Here is a 20,760-nt window from a genome sequence, read left to right on the forward strand (position 1 = left end):
AGCAGCTACACACTTGCTGTAGTTTCTTCCTTTTCATTACCTATTACCAATATCCAAAAGCTCCACCTGTTTTTTCAAAGATGACAAGCAATTACCTCGGAAATTCTAGTACAATGGGATCCTAGTCAGACACCCCATAGTAAGGATAAAGTATTCGTCATTCTTATACCAGTATTAGTCACTCTAGTCCATGGCAAAGTTACCCCTCAAAAAGTGTGCCAGTAATGTGTCCACTCCCATACCCAGCTTCATGCTGGAGTACCCTTTTCCTAGATGAAAATGTTTTTTCTCAACATGTAGAGGCTGAGGCCACTTGTACACATGACAGGGGTTTAATTCCCTAAATTGAAATGGTGGTTTTTTAATTGTGATGATTAAAAACCCACCGTTTCAATTTAGTGACTTTTGGCACTGTTGTGATGAGGGGCCCAATCCTTTTTTTTTTCACAGAGCCTGCCCACATCTCCCATGGCTGGGGGGTGAGCTGCTGGCAGCCCATGAGCTGCCAGGAGCCCTGGTCCTTCCTTCTGTGGCAGTGCCACCTGGGTAGGCTGACAGCAGGCAGGTACCACCCAGGTGGTACTGCTGCCATGGAGGGAAGACCCAGGCCCTGCACAGCTCAGGAGCCACTGGCAGCTTGCATGTTGGCTGTGGGAGAGGCAGTCGGGCTACACAAAAAAAAAAGTATTGGGCCCCTCGTCACATTTTTTTTTCCTTCCCACATGGGCTCAGGGAAACATTGGCTCTGGCAGGTGCTGCCTGCAAGTTAGGGCATCATCTGCACAGTAAGCACCCTGCCTGGGTGGCCTCAGTGGGCACCACCACTGTGGAGGAAAGGACCAGGCCCTCCCACAGCTCAGGGGCTAAATGGTCATGGTGACAGCTCCCACAGGCAGGCTCCACTGAGGAAGATGGAAAAGCAGTGAGGGGGCCTGATCCTTTTTTTTCCATGGAGCCTGCCTGCCTCTCCCATGGCCAGGAGGTGAGCTGCCAGCAGCCCCTGAGCTTTAGGGGGCCCTGGACCTTCCCTCCACAGTGGCAGCACTCCCCAAAGCCACCCAGGCAGGCAGCCAGCAGGCAGGTGCTGCCTCAGCTTGCAGGCAGGACCCAGCCTGATCCAACTGTTCCCTGAGCCTGAGCTGTGGCAGTTTCCACCCTCTAGCAGCCCAGCCAGGTGGGCCCAGGGGACACCGCTGCTGTTGAAGGAAGCTCTGGGGCCCTCCATAGTTCAGGGGATGCTCAGCCCACCGGCAGCTCACCCCCCAGCCGCAGGAGATGTGGGTAGTCTCATAGGGAAAAAAAAGGATGAGGCCCCTCACTGCTTCTGCCAAAGGCAGAAGCTTCTCCTGCAGCAGGGGAGGCAAACTGTCAAAGGCAGCAACTCACAAATAGCTACATTGCAAACCAAACTACATGTAGATGTGGTTTAGTTTGCAGTGTAGCAAACTCATTTAAATCATTAAAAACCCCGGACATGTACAGCCTGGCAAAATTAAACTGCAAAAAACGGCCAATTTTCATCATGTATACAAGTGCCCCAAGTGTCTTAGGCCCCTTCATTACACTGAAGATGCGCTTAACCAGTTAATCATGTCTTAAGCTTTAACCTGGCCACACATTAAAGCAAGTAGTGACATTATAAACCAAGGAACAAGCCACAAGCTTATTCCATGAGAAATTTCTTGTAGAATAATTTTGTGGCTGGTTCCTAGCATACTATCAGTTGCAGGGCTCCCAGGCATGGGACCTTGCTACTTGCTGGTACAGGAATGCTCAGAATCATGATCCCAGGCTCCCCCTATACTGACAATAAGGCGTGATGAGATCTGATGATCAATCCCAAAATTGTCCTTTCTGCTATGCAATGTAGCATGGTAGGACGTGTGATTGTGTGGATCACTCATTAGATCCCATCATGCCTTTACCTGCATCTCTGGCAGGGGCCTTAATAGCACATACAGCAGTCAACTAGTGCTGTAGACCTGGTCTTGTTTTCACTCATTACTCTGGAATAAATTTACTGTGGAATAAAATCTGAGATAAATTACTCTATAAAAATCATGTCATATGACCACAACCCTGACTGGGGTTCCTAGGATCCATGGTAATACAAATTATAACTCATAACAAAATAAAAATAAGCTGTAAAAGGATCTGAAGCAAATTTATAACACAAGTTGAAGTACAAAGAAAAAGTGCTGATTCTCTACTCCTCTTTCTCTCTCCTTCTTACTTCCATCAAATCATATTCTCTTAATGTTGATTAGATAGTTTTGAAACTTGTAGGAAGCTCTCCCTCATAGGTACTGCATTGAAAAAAAATTATTAAAACAATTTTTTTTTTTTAATATAGAGGAATGCCTTCTTTATCCTGACTCTCCATCTCAAAACGTTTCACTACAGTTTTGTGTCTTCCTTATAGCTAAGTCTTGTTCATCATGAGTCTTCAAAGCACTTTTCAAGTAACAGATTTGAGCATATGATTAACTTAAGGACCTACCACCCCAGGACTGGAACAAATCATTTTAACCCAGCATCAAGGTCAAGAGTTCCTAATTACTGGGAGCAGATGATTCTATCTGGAATGTTAATTAACAGTTTCATTTATTTTGACTTCATATTGCTCATCTCATATGCATGGTGCATTGCAAATTTTAAAACAATATTCAATACAAATGCTCTAACATTAATACAGAAATCCAATTGCTAAATAGATTCAATCTACACCCTAAATCAACCTAGTGTTTCAAGCTCATAAACCTGTCCATGCTTCAAATGTCAGCAAATAAATACGTGAGTAAATGTTGAGACCTGCTCATGTATGGAAAATCACTGTCACGGATCATGTTCTTCCATAATGGCACTTTAGCTCCTATGCATTTATGGTACACATTCAATTTTGCAAGCCAGCTGGACAGTGGCAATCAAGATTTTGGAGCAGATTCATTCACAGTGACGAAAACAATCTGCCAAAGGCTAAAGTGAGATCAGCTCATTTCATGGCATGCATGCTAAATACCAAGTCCAGGTCACACGTATGAAAGATCATTTTTAACTGCTATCCCCTGTTGCTTTGTTTTATGCTGACTGACACATAATGCAGAGCCCATACTAACATGAGATCTGTCTCTGTAATTGTGAGTGAGATTTAGCATAAATGAAACCTGAAGAAGCTCTTACTGATCAGATCCTAGTTTTCTAAGGGGGAAAAAAGCAAAATTTTCCATTTAAAAACAAAAATCCATGTTTTTCCATAACCTACTGAAAGAACAGTGATGTCCCACAGTGAGCAGCACAATTTCTGCTCTCTTTTCTTCTTGCAGCAGTTTTTGCCCCTGCCCTCATCACCCCACCACAACCAGTGATTGGCTGAGAGGCAAAAACCACAGTAAAAATAAGAGAGCAGAAATGGCACCACTCACCACAAAATGCCACTGCACTTTCAGTAGGTCACAAAAAATGTGTATTCCACGATTTTCCATAGCACGTGGAAAACTAGGATCCCAACCAATCAGCTTTCTGTCCCAGAACCACATCTGTTTCAAATCACAAGGTGTGGTATGTACGCACACTCACTCAAAGAGCCTTAAGCATAAAGCACATGTGTGATACAGTTTTTAGAGGAAAAGAAGAAAAATCATATTTTTCTGGAGGGAACACAGGAGGGTTTTCTCTTTAGAGTTAATTTACATTATTTTTATAAGGGTATTTTAAATACTCATAACATTTTTGCAAGGTCAGGGAGGAGGATACAGCACGTGGGAAAGGGAAGGCAAAACATCACTGATCATGGTTCATGCCACAAAATTCTTGAAGCAGAAATTCTCCTCTTGAGAAGCAAGTAGGCAGCAGGATCATGAGTTGTTTCTCAAAGACAGCATTGTTTTACATACTTCTTCCACCATATTCAATGACAGATTAATATTGAACTAGCACAGTAGTTCATGAAAGAAGTATTTCAATATTTGCTACTTTGGAGAGGCTTTTTGGCAAAGAGAAATATATGCCCTACAGGGTAATAGATTAATTGTTCCCAGTGGTGGCTCAAAATGAAGTGATAAACCAGTTATAGTGTAATAGTCTCTCCAAAAATAAAGAACTATTAAAATGAATCTAGACCACAGTATGAAGCTACATAAAGCTGGTCAGAATAGTCAGAATCCCTGCTGAGCAGAACTCTGTTTCAAGATGAACAAAAGGGTGAGATCTGAGTAAAAGCAATTAATGTGACCAACAAAGAGATGCAGCTAATGAAAAATTGAAACACAGGGATAATGTCCAAAATAGTTGGGCTTCAAAGCCTTTCACAGGGGTAGAGGCCAAGAGCGGTGATGAAGTTTATTCCATAGAAGAGCTAAGAGTAGACTTGACAGTAGCATTTACAGAAGGCAACAAAAAGAATCTATTGAGATAGCTGTTCTTAAGTTATGTTCTCCAAGAATAATGAAGAGAGATATATGATGAGGTGCAACCCTGGGTTGTTTTTAAAGTGGGGAGTATCCTTTTGATATCCCTAACATGTGAAATAGTAGTGAAAGAGAGCGTCTAACCATGCTAGTAATGCTGTAAAGGCTTACTGTACAATAAAACAGGATTTGCCCACCCAGGCCAGACCCTGTCCAGGAGATTCCCCAGAGGCAGAACAGCTTCCAGACAGCCACAAGCTGCTCAAGAAAATCCCTACCCAGCCAGGACCAGAGGAATTCCCCATCCCCCATGGCCCCCTTCTGTTAGGGCTGACGGAAAACAAATTTTCTCCCAGTCAGCATCTACACATGCACTACTGCACAGTATCTATTGCACAGTTAGTTTACTACCAGCATTTACTGAGCAGTAACTGAAATTACTGCGCAGTACGGGCATGCCTACACATGCATGCATGTACTGTGCAGTAAATATGCTGTTGTGCCTCTTAAGGCTGTAGCAGCCTGCGCTTTTACATTTACACCACAGAACTGAGCTCTATATTTATCATCCTTTTTCTTAAACTGCTCCTTCTCTCACAACAAATCCTATAGCTCTTGCTTCTGATTCTGAACTAAACTTTCATAATACTTTGCAACCTTCCAGAGATCCCACACTGTTCCTGCTTTGTTCTTTTTTCTTAGTTACCTTTGGTTTGGTGGCATTAACCAAAACCCTGAATGCTAGGCAAGCCTGATGTAAGGCATTACGTCCCTGAAAGGCATTCAGACTTCAGGGACAGGTACCTTTTTCTTAGACCCATTGTTCTAACAGGGCCCGTTCTTTACCATTTTCCACTCTACGCTACTGAAAAGACTCTGGCCTGGGGTGGTCATTTTTGGCAACAGGTTGTGACCCTTGTTACCAAAAAGGACTAGCTACTATTATCAACAAATGTCTTGGGTTTCCCTTTCTCAAGGTCCAAAATCACCTACACCCACAGTTGGACCTCAGGACCTAATAAACAACCTACATCTACAGGCGTATCTAAAAGGCGTACAGATGACCTACATCCACAGTCATCTGGTGACCTATACCCACAGTCATGCTTTAATAAAAAACCTTGTGTCTAAAAGATTAACAGAGGACCTACATTCACAGTCATCTGATGACCTATATCCACAGCTGTGCCTTACTGAAAAACATGTGTGTTATATCTCCTCAATTGCCATGGTCGGATCTGCATCCACAGTCCAAATGACCATGCCAAGTTGTAAGACCTACATCCAAACAGTATGAGAGGGACCTACATCAACAGTCCAAACACCCATTACCTGGTTGCCTACATTCTCCACCAATTTGTTACATCCAGTGATCCTATTATGGGTCTTATTACTAGGTATGGAGATTAAGATATGGTTGTTCATAACTATAAGCAAATTTATTAAACCCTAACAGTTACAATTCTAAATCAAAAAGCCAAAAATAACCTTAGCAGTTACAATTCTATTACTGTAGTTAGTCAAAAGCAATACAACATGATCACTACTCCGAGATTTAACAAACACAATGTCATTGGATGGCCAGTCCATGAGGTCTTGTCTGGGGTTCCTGACTCCTTCATCTGAGTTCTGAATCTTGGATTGGTGACTGGATCTTTCAGGAGGAGGTTCTGAAGAGTATGCTCTCTCAACTCTCTATATATGCCATATAGCTTGCATTTCTTAATACATAAAATTAGCTAAAGCCTTCCTCCTAATGCATATTAATAATCTTGATTCTGTTTGCTAAATATGGTTACCTTTAACTGGAATTTTCTATTTGGAGGAAATCTTTTCATTCTTAGGTCGGTTAAGTTTTCCTTTTACTGTTCCTCTTTTGCCCAGACTATATTTATTCAATTTAGTTAGCCAACTTCCTGATTTGTTTTAAGTCAGGGACAGTGTTTTTCCATCTGCTCCTTTTCACCAGATGCATGTCTTAACCACAATTCGAGCTAAGCATGCAGCTTAACCCAGGCCTGAAGCCCTCTGGGTCTTAACAGTACAGACAGACAAAAAGCCTGAAGCTAAATCAGTTCAAGCTTTGCAGGTTAGACTAAGCTGAGTAGACTGGACTTGTCAGCAAGTGAAATGACATTTATTTTTGATTCCAGAAATGTTAGTGTGTGCTTCTCTACTGGTCTGGAGCAGACTGCTTGGGCCAAGGTTTGTCTGCCCAGCCTGCGAGTGGGGTAAAAAGCATCCAGGGATCCTGGGGGACTGTGAGTTAACTTGAATCTGGAGGGAATCTGCAACAGAAGTTTAATAAAAAATTTAACCTAAATCAGTTATGTCTGACACTAACTACATCCATCCAGGTTTATTTTAAATCAGTTTTGGCCATTTTGAAAGCAGTTTATGTGTACTGAACTTCTGTTGTGTTACAGAGTGTGTTACTGTGAGCCCTGCAGCTCACATCTTGGGAATAGGGTGGCCATCATAGAGGACAGTCCAGTTGTCCTCTGTCCTCTATTGATATGAAACCCGATGCCTTTATGTTCTCTATTTTCTCTTCAGGAGAAAAGGTTGCAAAGTATTATGAAAGTTTCAAGAGAAAAATAGAGGACATAAAGGCATCAAGTTTCGTATCAATGGACGGCAGAGGACAGAGTAGCAGAAAACCGGAATGTCCTCTATGATGGCCACCCTACTTGAGAACCAGCACAGGGGGAGCCTGGCATCATGATCCCAGGATCCACCTGCACCAGCAATAAGGTTTGATGGGATCTAATGTGCAAACCACACAATCACATATATGGTATGGCAGGAGGCTATTCACAGCTGTGGTGATAAATGTTTTTGTTTGGCAACTAACTGGAGCAACAAGGAGGGCATTAAGCTAGCATTGCAAGAAAGTATTTACCACAGTGGAGGGACAAAAGAAGGAGCTAACCATGTGTCTATGCAGAATAGCCACTTTACAAATGTTTCTTTTTCTTTTGCTTATTTTTTTTTATCGTTTTAATAAGACTTTGGCTTCTCAGTGCCAAAGTAAGTGTTAAAATGAGATTTCTAAGTCACTCAAATGCTTTTGGAGGTGTTGCTCTCCCTATGGTCATTTGAAAGAAAACAAGTAAACACCTCATTATGATAGTCTTCGGGGGGTTAACACCATTTAATTGAGGTAGAGAGACACTTATTTAGCTATCTTGATAATTATCTTAGATATCTTATATCATACCAATATATCTTATTTAGATATCTTGCCTATGTATATATGACACAGTGGGCACATATACACATATTCTTAATATCTTAAAGCCTTTCCACATATTTTCTATATTGTTCCTTAAAATAAATACATTTTGTGTCTTAGCAGATCTGGCCTGAATGAATCTCTTCTATTTGAGGAAATACTGACCATTAACTTCTGGGTGAATCTGTTCTTATCTGCCCCTAATCCTAATAGAAGAAAATAGAGAAAATGCAATTAACTATTCTACTGGCAATCTGACAGAGGAGAAGCACTTAGAGTTAGGGGATTTTTTTCACTGCACAGTTAACCTGCACCCTTTTTCAGCTACTAAGCCCTAAACCTCTTCACAATCCAAACCTCTCAATTTAATTAACTGAGTCTTTCAGCTCAGGCACAACCAGGGCTGTGGGTTAGAGTTTAGGTTCTACTTTCACCTCCAACTAATCACCCCAGTGAAAACAGAAGCTAAATCACTCAAGTTCTGAGACTCCCCTGATGCCTTTCCAGGGACCCTGCCCAGGGCCACAAGAATTGCCCAGAAAGGGTCCACACTTCCTCTGACTCATATCCAGCATAAGTATCTGAATACTATCAAAGTATAAGTTTGTTCTGTTAACACTTCAGTGGCTTATGATTCTACTGGATGAAACCATCTCCCAACATGGTACAAAAGATTAGTTATCACCAGGGATCCTGGTTTTCTCCGACAAAAAAATCCCCAATTTTCAGATTTAAAAAAGTAACCCAACATCCACATTTTTCTGTGATTAAAATGAAACACCACTAATATAATATGTATATTCTAGTGAGGAATGGTCCTGCTCTGAGCAGGGGGTTGGACTAGAGGACCTCCTGATGTCCCTTCCAACCCTCATTTTCTATGAGTCTATGGTTATATGATCTATTCTGGTCCATGGGTTTGACCAATTTGTTATTCCCACTGCATGGGCTCCTATTTACCTGGCAGTTCCTGAGCTGGCACAGCAAGTTGTGTTTCATTTGACAAATCTCCTGCCCAAGATGTACATAAAAAGTCTTTTCAAACAGTCCATTCAGTCCATACCAATCATTCTTCAGGCATTCCCCTCCCTGCTTCCTGCTGGCTTGCCATTCTTTCCGGTACTTCAAAGGGAAAATTTGCCTTCATAGTGGCCATAAGTGCTTGAAAACTATTTAGTGGTCCATGACCAGCATTGGGAAGTTCCTGGTAAAAAAAAAAACCTTTGGTTTTCTAAAACAGGGCTCAGAAGCATATGGCCTTTGGGCCGGATGTGGCCTGCAGAGTCACTGGATCTGGACCACAGAGCTAGAAGTCTTTGCCCCTGCCCATGGCCATGCTAGAGCTGGATAGTGAGAAGCTATACTGGGGTTGGGCAGCTGGAAGTTGCACTCAATTTGTTGTTGCTTCTTCCCATCCCCTACTTCCTGGCTGCAGCGCAGGCACAGCTTCCAGCAAGTGGGGACCTGAACTTGAGCTAGGCAGCTTCCAGCCGCACCTGGGTGCAGTTGGGTGTGGTGTGAAGGTTTGAGGGGGAAGGGGCAGGGAAAAATGGCAGCAGTGCAGATACAGCTCGAAGCTGCCCAGCCCTGGCACAGCTTCCCACTGTGTTGTATCAAGGAGCTGTGCCTATGTTGCTCAAAGTCTGTCAAGTGTTCATCAGTTCCAGTCTCACATGGATGACCAGCAAACTTCTCTGGCAAATGTACATTTGCCACCTTGAAGGCACTTCACTAGTTGTACAACTCACTAACCGAAATCAATGGAATACTTCAAGTAAAATCCAGTGCACACAGACAGAATTTAGCTTTATTCTAGCCACCCGTTCACAGACAGCAATGTAATATAACGCAAGATGACTACACTAAAGTGCAGCTATACACTCGTGTATTTGCCTAATTTTTTTAAATCAGTGTAAATCGTACTGGGATCTGGAACAGAGAAATGACCATTTTATCCCAGAATAGCCAATGCAGGCTATTATTACAGCACTACTAGTTGGTGGGGAACTGGCCCGAGCCTGAGCAAAGGACTATTCTAGGATAATCAACTGCAGTTGACTAGGACTAGAGAGCTACAATGACATTGCTGTAACTTAAACCAGTGTGTAATTTCTTCGATAATTGACTTTACACCACCATACACCAGTTTAGGACTGTACCTCCCATCAGTGTAAAGATAGATTATGCTGGTATAAATATCTTGTGTGCCTATACTCTGAGGTCCCTAGCAGACGGTACATTTATGATGTGATTAATATATTAGTTGTGCAATAAATAGTAATGTTGCCACATATTCAGGCAATTAATAGCATGACAAACTGGGAAACAAGTCACAAAAATATTACACATTATATGTGGAACATTATTGTGGCTGTTTTCTATCATGCCTTAAATTGAACATGTGATAGGGTAAAGCCCCACCATGCACCCTAATGCCAGCTACATGGCTAGGCTTTAAGCTTACTAGCTGATGTGGAGTGGGGACATCCCCAATCTCCACTCATCCATGACATGGGTCTGCAGCACTGGCAGCTGGGGATGGAGGAGATTTAAGTGCCAGGGAGCTTTAGGTGCCCAAGTGTAGGGAGCACATCAGTTTATGGTCTCACTGTGTATCAGCAGGCTGATAGCAGCATTGCATAGAACTAAATGGGGCTACACAATGCAGTTTTCAGCTGATTGTGTCTGGGCCTACGCTTGGTCTATGTAGCAATGATAAGCTGCAAAACATGGCCAAGAAGAAAAAGACATCAAAGCTTGTGCCTGAGTGACTAACTGCAAAACATGGCTGAGCAGAAAAGGCCCCAAAAGCCTTTGCCTGAATGTCGATAGCATAAGTCCTTGCAGGTGCTATAGCTGTTTTTTGTCAGCAGAACAGAGAAAACCTTCCGTCTCACTAGACACAATCAGAGCACAAGGCCCCAGGAAGGACAAGGCAGCCTTTTAAGCCAGGGTTAGGATGGCATTATATCATGGGAAGGAAAGAGATAAGAGGTCCTCCCTATTGCTCCTGCTACTTTCTCAAGGATATAGATCCTAAATAATTGGAACTTTCTTGGCCCATAAGAAATCTAATTTAATCCAGTTCTGCAAGTTTCAGTCCAACAAAGACATTTAAATAAAACCAATCAGAGACCACTCATTAGAACATCAGAAGCAGTTATCTATAAAAAGCAGACGCAGACTAAAGGGGGTTGGGAACTTCTACATCACACCTGCCAGACTATCTGGAGGACCCCCTGTTGCTAGAGATCAAGACCCTGGCCAGCTTGTCTTCATGGCAGACAAGACTCATCCCATAAGATTATGCTTATCCTCAGTTATTAATCTTGCTGTGTCAATGGTTCAAGAAACTTTACACATTAATTGGAATAACCTGTTACATGTCAGCTCTGTGTCCCTGAGGGAACCCTGGCACCCAGCTTGCTGGACTTACAAAGGACTTTTTCTTTCCCTCTTCCCCCTGCACCTCACCTGACCAGAAATAAGCAGAAGAAAAGTTTAATAGGCATCTCAGGCCATACGTCCCAGTATGGGAAGCCTACTTAAACTTGATTGACTAAAACTTGGTTGCCAGGTTAGAGAATTCTGAAGCAAGAGACTGAGTCAGCGCAGGTATGGGCGACATTTGAACAATGGTTAAGGGTTTATCACAACATCCAGTCTGTTGGAGTCATGACCACAAATGCTGTCATACTTTTCCTGGGATGACTGGTGGAAGTCCTCCCCACAAAGTTTATGAATACTCCAAGTAATCCCCTTAAGTCACAACAAGTAATATACAAAACACTGATGCTGACTTCACAGTGCAAGCATAGCTAGGCCATCTGAGAAGAAATAATGTGGTACCCCTTCCAGTATATCTTCTATATTCATAATAATTTCAAGTCAGCTCCTACATGTCTGGTTACTCCTTAAAACTTTATGTTTTTCCTGGTTGTTAATCAGTTTCTTGAGATGTTCCAAACCAGATAACCCCTTGTCACTGAAAAGGGTAATTCATTTAAATTGAAACTATTTATATAACAGGATTTTCCCTGTCAATTACAGCTTGGGACCCTCGTGACTTACACAATTAAAAGAATGCTTTGAAGAAGCTGGACTAAGGGCATAAGAAAGCAGTAAACAGCAAACTGTGTGTTTCAAGAGGGAGAAATCTTGACAGCATCTGCTGTTGTTCTTAAGAAGCTGTGATAAACAGATCTTCTCTTTTGGTCTCCTTTTTCACCTTCACCGATCGTGCTAGGAACTTTGCCTGTCAACAAACCACCCAAGTGCTTTGGAATGGTGATATCCCAGCTCTCACACTCTCTCTCTCTCTCTCTCTCTCTCTCTCTTTATCTCTCTAGGCATAGCTTTCTGAACCTGAATTTTATTAGTTATTCCTGAGCTAGGTTTCCCCAAATACTCACTTGAACCAGTGTAATATTGTAATTGTTTTTGTTTGTTTTTTCTTCCATGGCTATTATTTCTAGTACCATCATAAATTTCATATACTTAGCAATAAATAACCTTTATAGTCAAACTGGTGGTAACCGGGTGAATTTGTCCTTCTCTATTTCCCCTTCCCCACTTGCTCTGCAGCAACGCTTCTTTTACCTAAGCCAAAGCTCTCTGTAAAGCCCCCAAATACTGTGAGGTCCATTCATCAAGAGGCTACCACTACTACAAGAGTTAGGGCAAAAGATTAGGATGTGCTGAGTTTGAGGCACATAAAGGGATCAACTTGTATAGGCTGATTGACCCAGTTTGGCTCAGATGTGCCCTAATGAACTGAATGCTGGCTCATGAGGGTATCAGCTGGACACCCAGCCTGATTCAGAGGTATTCTGTTCACCTGTGTGCTTGTGTCTGACTGAGTTTTATTGTTGCCATGATGAACTGATGAACTGATTCCTGGCATATGGGGGTGTCAGCCTGTACATGCTGATCAACCCTGCTGGGTCAGGCATGTCACATTAATCTGTATGTGTATGTATATTTGACTGATTTGGTGGCTGGAGGAACCCAGCACCATTGAAACTGAGTCCTACAAGATAGCTCCATTGGGGGTGAGGACTTGCAGAAGGGAGAGATTCAACTTTATATAGAAACACAAGTAGCACAAGCAGCACATTGATAGAATTACAGAGATCCCAGGAACATACCCCTAATAAATGAGCATGCCCCAAAGTGACGGACAAATCTGGTAACAGACCCAAGGGTCCAATTCCATTTTCCATCCATCCACCCCATTTAAAATGTCTTAACATCATCCCATCACCAGCTGCCAGCAAGTTGAAAGGGTGCCACGGGAAGCAAGGCTTCCAGGACTGGTCCCCAAGACTGCACTTCCCATGGCACCCTTTGAACATCCAGGTGGGCTTGAATCCTGGCATCATGGACCAAGTTCCCAATGCTGGATACCCCACCCACATGTCACAAGATTGGGATCTGACAATTTTTACTCAGATCCGCAAAATTGTGCATCATGCCATATTTATGTGGCATGACAGGATTATAAGATTTTTTGGGATCCAAGTTAAAATTTCTTGTATCCCAATTGTACAATCAAATTAACATCTGCCAAGGGTCTGAGATAAAAATACAAGGCCATCTACTGGTGAATAAACTGTTTGCAGTGATCATGACATTGTCCTGTGTTGCTGACTCTCATAATATATAAAGTCCCATGATATTTGATGTACCATATATCATAAAGTCCCAGCTCCTGAAAGCATATGATAAGCTGAGAATCTTGGTTTTCACTGGGAAAAGGATATCTTGACATCATAGTTGCAAGCTTGAAAATATAACAACAGTCACTATGCGGGCTCAGAAATCAGAAGGCTAATAAACATTAGATTTAAAAAACCTTGACATTTTTGAGGCATGGCTTCTTATTTTTAAATGAGTTGGGTTGGCAGTATTGCCTGTCTTACTGAGATATAACTTATGTGTGCAAGACACAGTCAGAAAATGTATCAATAGATTAAAAGAAAATATCTTTCTAAAAAGTTAACCCAGTTCTCAGGCCCAAATACTGCATCTGAGCCAATGAAAAGGAGAAATACTCCTGAGGGCAAAAATAAACTGCATCTGAAAAACAAGCATAGCAGGAAATAAAAGCACAGGAAGCAGAAAGTGGAGGAGGGAAAGTATTGGATGGGCATGAAAGCATCAAGGACAAGAAGAAAAAGATCAGTGCCAAAAATGACTATACTTGTTAAACAGTTTGAACATGCCTGAGGGACCAGTCAATCATGACAGCTAGTTTAGCAAGTCAGAAATTCTAATCAAAAGATATTTCCGAATAAAGCTAAGCAGGATTTCCCCTTCACCATTTATTTGTTGTGACTTGTTGCACTTTTTAAGGTGTAATAAAACTGCAAGAATTGAGCTAGTTGGTGATAATACCAACACCAGCATACCAACACCTTTCCTAAATTATCCTCCAGAATCTCAATTTAGACTGTTTTAAAATAATGAATCCTCAGCTGCTATAGTAGAAAAGAAAACTTTCAAAAAGGTGAACCAAATCTCACAGCAGAGATTTTTAACTTAAACTGGACAATAGCTCTGAACTGTCAACTTCCTCATGGATCTAAGGAAAGTAATAATATAGATGCCTAAGGATAATTTCAACATCAGCATTAACCATTTAATTATTTGTTAAAGGATATAAACAAGTAGGCAGTGGAGAAGAGATCTGCACAGTCTGCTGTGACTATCCCCTTTTGACACCACAAGGAGGAGAAAACATTGCTTTATTTTCCTGTAATTAAGGAGATGAACATCCAGGGACTTTGACACAGGAGGATTAACAAGGTCACCCTATCCCCATCTAGAGAAAGCCAAACTAAAAAGTCTAGTATAGTTTATGGGGTTATTCAAACTCCAAGGAAGAGAAACCAAGGCCAGAGAAAACAATGAATCCAAGAGAGCATATATCACTTGAATCAGCTGCACAATCTGCTGTGAGTGGTGTGTCAATTTGGTAATGCATACTGGTGGAGCTTTCTGATTGATGTCTGAAGTATTAGATGGCATGGTGTTTCCTCTGAACAGTACCTATGTTTGCACAATGGACTCCAATCCTGTCCAGGGCCTTCAGGCACTGCAGAATAAATAAATAATAGCTATCTTTGTGTGAGTTTGGCCTTTGATAACTAAGTAAAGAGTGCTAATGGTTAATGTGGTAACTATGATAATATCTGCAGTACCATACAGTAATTGCTGCAGTGAGGAAAAGCTCCATTAGGAAGAGTCATTATTTGCCAGAGGATAATGAAATAGACACCCTATGGGAGTCAGTGTGTAGTATGAATGATTTTAACATAGATTGTGATAATAGTCAAGTAGTAGATTTGTAACTATGTTATCCTTGTTATTGTATCCTATAAGTTTACTGAAAACTCCATTTTGTGTATTTTTGCTTGACATGAGTTGCTTGCTTAACGTAAGTGAATGAACCTTGTATAACCTTTTTATGTGTTATGTGTTATGTGAAAGGGTGAATGGTGGGAGAATGATCTAGAGACAGGAAAAGGAAGATTTAACTCTTTATGTAGGCAACAAGGCACTGAATGTGTAAGTTCCCAGTCAGTAAACTAATTAGTGGATGGCTGAAGAATCCCTTTGAAGCCTAGGACACAAAGGAGATAATCAGGAGAAGGAATGCAGCACATCCTGCCTGATGGGCAGTAAGGACACTTCAAGGCTGAGATACCAACTTTTACGAACAAACTGACCTCGAGCTGAGATAAGAAGACGGAGGAGAAACAACTGTAACAACAGAAATCGGGCATGGAAAATCCCAAAGTGCTGAACAAAGGATGCTAATCCCTATAAAAGAAAGACTCTGAAAATGCCAGGGTGAGTGAGCCTCTATCTTGACTGCTTTCTTTGGAGCACAAATGCATCTGTTCACCCCGCTCCAGCTGCTATCTTTATCTTCTCTCAGTAGGCCTGGGCTGGCCACCTAGTGCTTCTACTGAGCAACTGCTGTTGGTAACTATAATATCTGAATGGAATGGTTGTTTTTTGTTTGTGTATGTCTGTGTGTAATGATGTGTATGATGATTTGTGTGTGTGTGTATGAGTAGTGTGTCTGAACCTCTATGTCTGATTCATGTAATCAATAAACGTGGCATTTTGCCTTATCCCCCTTTATAAGGTCTTGCTCTTGATTTGATATATTGGATTTAAAGTAACATTTTGGTAGAGAATGCATGTGGGGGTGAATAAGGACATATGCTGCAGTTATTGGTTGATTCTGTGTTAATTGTTTAATGACTTATAGTTATCTGTCTACAGGTGTGCACACTACCCGGTGGTAGATGTGCCAGGTATAGTGGTCTCGGGTTAGACCAACCACAACAGAGAAATAGAGGATTGCCTGTAGATAGGCAATTTGTTTGATTTGGAGCCTATTTTGTGGGTTATGGACTGCCTGTAGAGGGGTCCATTGTTTTGGCTTGGATTTTGTCTCAGGGTTTGATTATATTGGAATACTGAAACTTTGGCGCATGGTACCGACTAGCATATTGGCTTTGAGAAATAATAAGCAGTAATTCAGCACAATAGGCAGGCACTGTCCTAGGAACTTAAGCCAAGACCTAACATGTGTAAAAGGAAATCAGTAAAGAGTGAGGCAGATGTAAAAGATCCCCTGCCATATATACAGGATTTGAGCCTTTTAAAGCAAGTGCTGCAACTGTTTGGGCATAGCCCATGGACTGAGCAGGCAGTAGCAGATGCCTGCACCATTGCAGATTTAGAAGATAAATTTTAAAACTATATGCAGATATATGATATACCACCACACTCCACAAAGATGGAAGCTGCCGCTATGTGGCTTTTATGGGAAGCTACTAAAAATCTTTTCCTCCATCTGACTAACTGTCAGGAGGTGTTTACACTGCGAGACACACAGCTCACACAGGCTACACGTGAATTAGACACCCTAAAAATAGCAGCAGGGGGCACACACTCACATCTACAAACCCTTCGTGATGTTTTAAGACAAACCACGTTGGACAATAAAAATCTTGAGACAGTAGCTGAAGAAAAGACAAAACTGGAACAAAAGGTCCAATTCCTTCAAGGAATGGTAAAGAAACTAACACTAGAGCAGACAGGCACTGGCAAATCACACTCAGTGTGAGTCCACAATCAAGCATCTGAGGCACAAATTGGGATTTGCAAACAGACAAGTCGTTGCTGTCACCACTGGGGAGGTCCCAAAGGATAGTGTTACCAGATTTGCCCATCACTTTGGGGTGTGCTCATTTATTAGGGATAGGTTTCTAGGGTCTTGGTAATTCTGTCAATGTGCTGCTTGTGTTACTTGTGTTTCTATACGGAGCTGTATATCTTCCTTCTGCAAGTCCTCACCCCCAATGGAGCTATCTTGCAGGACTCAGTCTCAATGGGGCTGGGTTCCTCCAGTCACCAAATCAGTCATACACACAAACACACACAAATTAACGTGACACGCCTGACCCGGCCAGGTTGATCAGCATGGACAGGCTGACACCCTCATATGCCAAGCATCAGTTCATCAGAGCAACAATAAACTGCAGTCAGACACAAGCACACGGGTAAACAGAATACCTCTGAATCCGGCTAGGTGTCCAGTTGATTTTTCTTCTTGAAGCACACACACTGCTGCTTTTTACAGATTTTTATACCCTCAGTTCAGCTTTTTCAAAGCATTCTCAACAGTGCAAATCATTGTCTTTTCTCTTGACAAGGGGTTATCTGGTTTGGAACATCTCAACAAACGGATTGATAATCAGGAAGCACATAAGGTTAGGGAGTAACCAGATACTTGGGAGCCAGCTTGAAATTCCTATGGATAGCAGATATACTGATGGGATATCTCATGGTTTCCTCAGAAACAATAGCTTGCAGCATCAGGATTTTGGATTTTCACTTGTTGTGAACAAGCCTCAGCATAGGATGACTTTTCCAGATCTTACTATAGTCTTTTAACAGACTTAAGGCAATTATTGGGGTGCTCATAACCTTTTATGGAGAGGACTTCCACCAGTCGTCTCGGAAAGAGTATGGCAACACCTGTGATTAGGGCTCCAACGGGCTGGATGCTGTGATGAACCCTTAACCATTGTTCAAATGTTGCCCATACCCCCTCCGACTCGGCCTCTTTGCCTCAGCATTCCCTAACCCAGCAACCGAGTTTTAGTCAATCAAGTTTAAATAGGCCTCCTATAGTGGGACTGGGGAATGTATGGCCTGAGATGCCTATTAAACTTAGAGGTGTGTGTGTGTCTGGGGGGGAAAAGGCCTTAGTAAATCCAGATTAGAACTGGTCTGATAAATGCTGAGCTGGGTGTGTGTGAACATGGGTTGATTAACATTTGGAACACAGATTCCCCATCATGCAGTGCTCCTCTGCTTCTCTGGTCCCAGAATTCACTGCAGTCTCTGCTTCAGGCTTTCTGTTCTCCATCTCTCATGTAAATGAATAGTCATCTGGTTCCATCTCGGATGCAAATGAGACCTAGGGCAGTTGTTTCACTCTGGTCACCCTTATCTGTAGGGTCTTAGGTGTGTCTCTCACTGTGTCTTAATCAGTTTCGTTTATGTAGAGGAGGGGAGGGAGGGGGAATTCTTTGTGAGTCAGACAGACTGCTTCCTGTACCAGGGTTGCCAGAGAACACAGAGCTGAGACGTAACAATACCCCAGATTTGGAACAAGAATTATTGAATGAAAATTGGGATGCAGATGTGTGGGATAATTACCCACCCACAGTGGCTGCCATAGACAGGCGATCAACCACTGAAACTAGAGGACTTGTGCCCGATGGCCAGGTAGAAGGACCAATTACTGGTTCCCAAACTACCACCAGTATTATTCCTTTGACAGCTACAAATTTAAGGGCATTAGCAACATTTTTAGGGCCCCTATCCAGAGCAACCTTCAATAAGTGGATAGTGCAAGCATGCCTGATGGCTCTTAAAGAGAACCTCTGGCAGAAGAAATGCAATGCATGTCAGCCTATGCAAGCCCAGAACTCCAGGGTATTGTGTGGAGATTTAGCACATTGATCCAGGTCCCCAGTATGCTTGTATTGTTCAGATACCTGGGCAATGCTATGGGGCACCGCATTTATTAGCTCAAGTGGCTACCCCAACACAAAAACCAGATGAGGACCCCGAAATGTTTTTAACTCATTGGGGACTCATGCAGATAATGGCAGGAGTTGTCACTCGTGCTGCAGGGGATGGAGTCCTAGTGTTACCAAATCTGCCCATTACTTTGGGGTGTGCTCATTTATTAGGGATAGTTTCTAGGGTCTTGGTGATTCTGTCAATGTGCTGCTTGTGTTACTATACGGAGCTGTATTTCTCCCTTCTGCAAGCCCTCACCCCCAGTGGAGCTATCTTGCAGGACTCAATCTCAATGGGACTGGGTTCCTCCAGTCACCAAATCAGTCATACACACAAACACACACAAATTAACGTGACACGCCGGACCTGGCCGGGCTGATCAGCATGGACAGGCTGACACCCTCATATGCCAAGAATCAGTTCATAAGAGCAACAATAAAATGCAGTCAGACACAAGCACACAGGTAAACAGAATCCCTCTGAATCCGGCTGGGTGTCCAGCTGACACCCTCATGGGCCAGCATTCAGTTCATAAGGGCACGTCTGAGTCAAACTGGGTCAATCAGCCTATACAAGCTGATCCCCTTATGTGTTTCAAACTCAGCACGTCCCAATCTTTGGCCTCTTGATGAGCAGACCCCACAATAATTTGGGCTTCACAGGGATCTTTAGCATAGGTAAAAGAAGCGTTGCTGCAGAGTACGGGAGGAAAGAGAAGCAGAGAAGGAAAAATATACCCAACTACTACCAGTTTGACTATAAAAGTTATTTATTGCTAAGCATATGAAATATATAATAGTACTAGTAGTAATAGACATGCAAAAGAAAAACAAACACCAACAATGACAATACTACCCTGGTTTCACTAAGTATTTGGGGAAACTTAGCTCAAGCTTAACTGATACAGTTCAGGTTCAGAAGTTTATGCCTAGAAAGAAGACAGAGAACGCTGGGATCTCACCTAGTCCACGGTACTCAGGCTGCAAAGCTGACAGGCACAGTCCGTAGCACAATCCTTGAAGAGAGAGATGATCTGTTCTTCCAGCGTCCCAAGAACGACAGGGGATGGTGTCAGCACAGGGGTTTTCTTCTTCTCCTTCTTTCCTCCTGCTTATACTTCTTTTCCTTCCTTTTCCTCTTCCTCTTCTCCCTCTAGCAGCACACACACTTACAGATTTTTATACCCTCAGTTTAGCTGCTTCGAAGCACCCTCAGTAGTGTAAATCATTGTCTTTTCTATTGACAAGGGGTTATCTGGTTTGGACCATCTCAGGAAACTGATTGATAATCAGGAAACACTTAAGATTAGGGAGTAACCCAAATACTTGGGAGCCAGCTTGAGATTCCTATGGGTGGCAGATATACTGATGGGATATCTCATGGTTTCTTCAGGAACAATAGATAGCTTGCAGCATCAGGATTTTGGATTTTTACTTGTTGTGCACAAGCCTCAGCTTAGCATGACTTTTCCAGATCTTACTATAGTCTTTTAACAGACTTAAAACAATTATTGGGGTGCTCATAACCTTTTGTGGAGAGGACTCCCACCAGTCGTCTCGGGAAAGATATGACAACACCTGGGATTAGGGCTCCAGCAGGCTGGATGCTGTGATGAACCCTTAACCATTGTTCAAATGTTGCCCATACCCCCTCTGACTCGGTCTCTTGCCTCAGCATTCCCTAACCCGGCAACCGAGTTTTAGTCAATCAAGTTTAAATAGGCCTCCCATAGTGGGACCGGGGAATGTACGGCCCGAGATGCCTATTAAACTTAGAGCTGTGTGTGTGTGTCTGGGGGGGAAAAGTCCTTAGCAAATCCAGATTAGAACTGGTCTGATAAATGCTGAGCTGGGTGTGTGTGAACATGGGTTGATTAACATTGGAAGCACAGATTCCCCATCATGCAGCGCTCTCCTGCTTCTCTGGTCCCAGAATTCACTGCAGTCTCTGCTTCAGGCTTTCTGTTTTCCATCTCTCATGTAAATGAGACCTAGGGCAGTTGAT

Source organism: Alligator sinensis, unplaced genomic scaffold, assembly GCF_000455745.1.
Source record: "Alligator sinensis unplaced genomic scaffold, ASM45574v1 scaffold740_1, whole genome shotgun sequence".
Lineage (NCBI taxonomy): Eukaryota > Metazoa > Chordata > Crocodylia > Alligatoridae > Alligator > Alligator sinensis.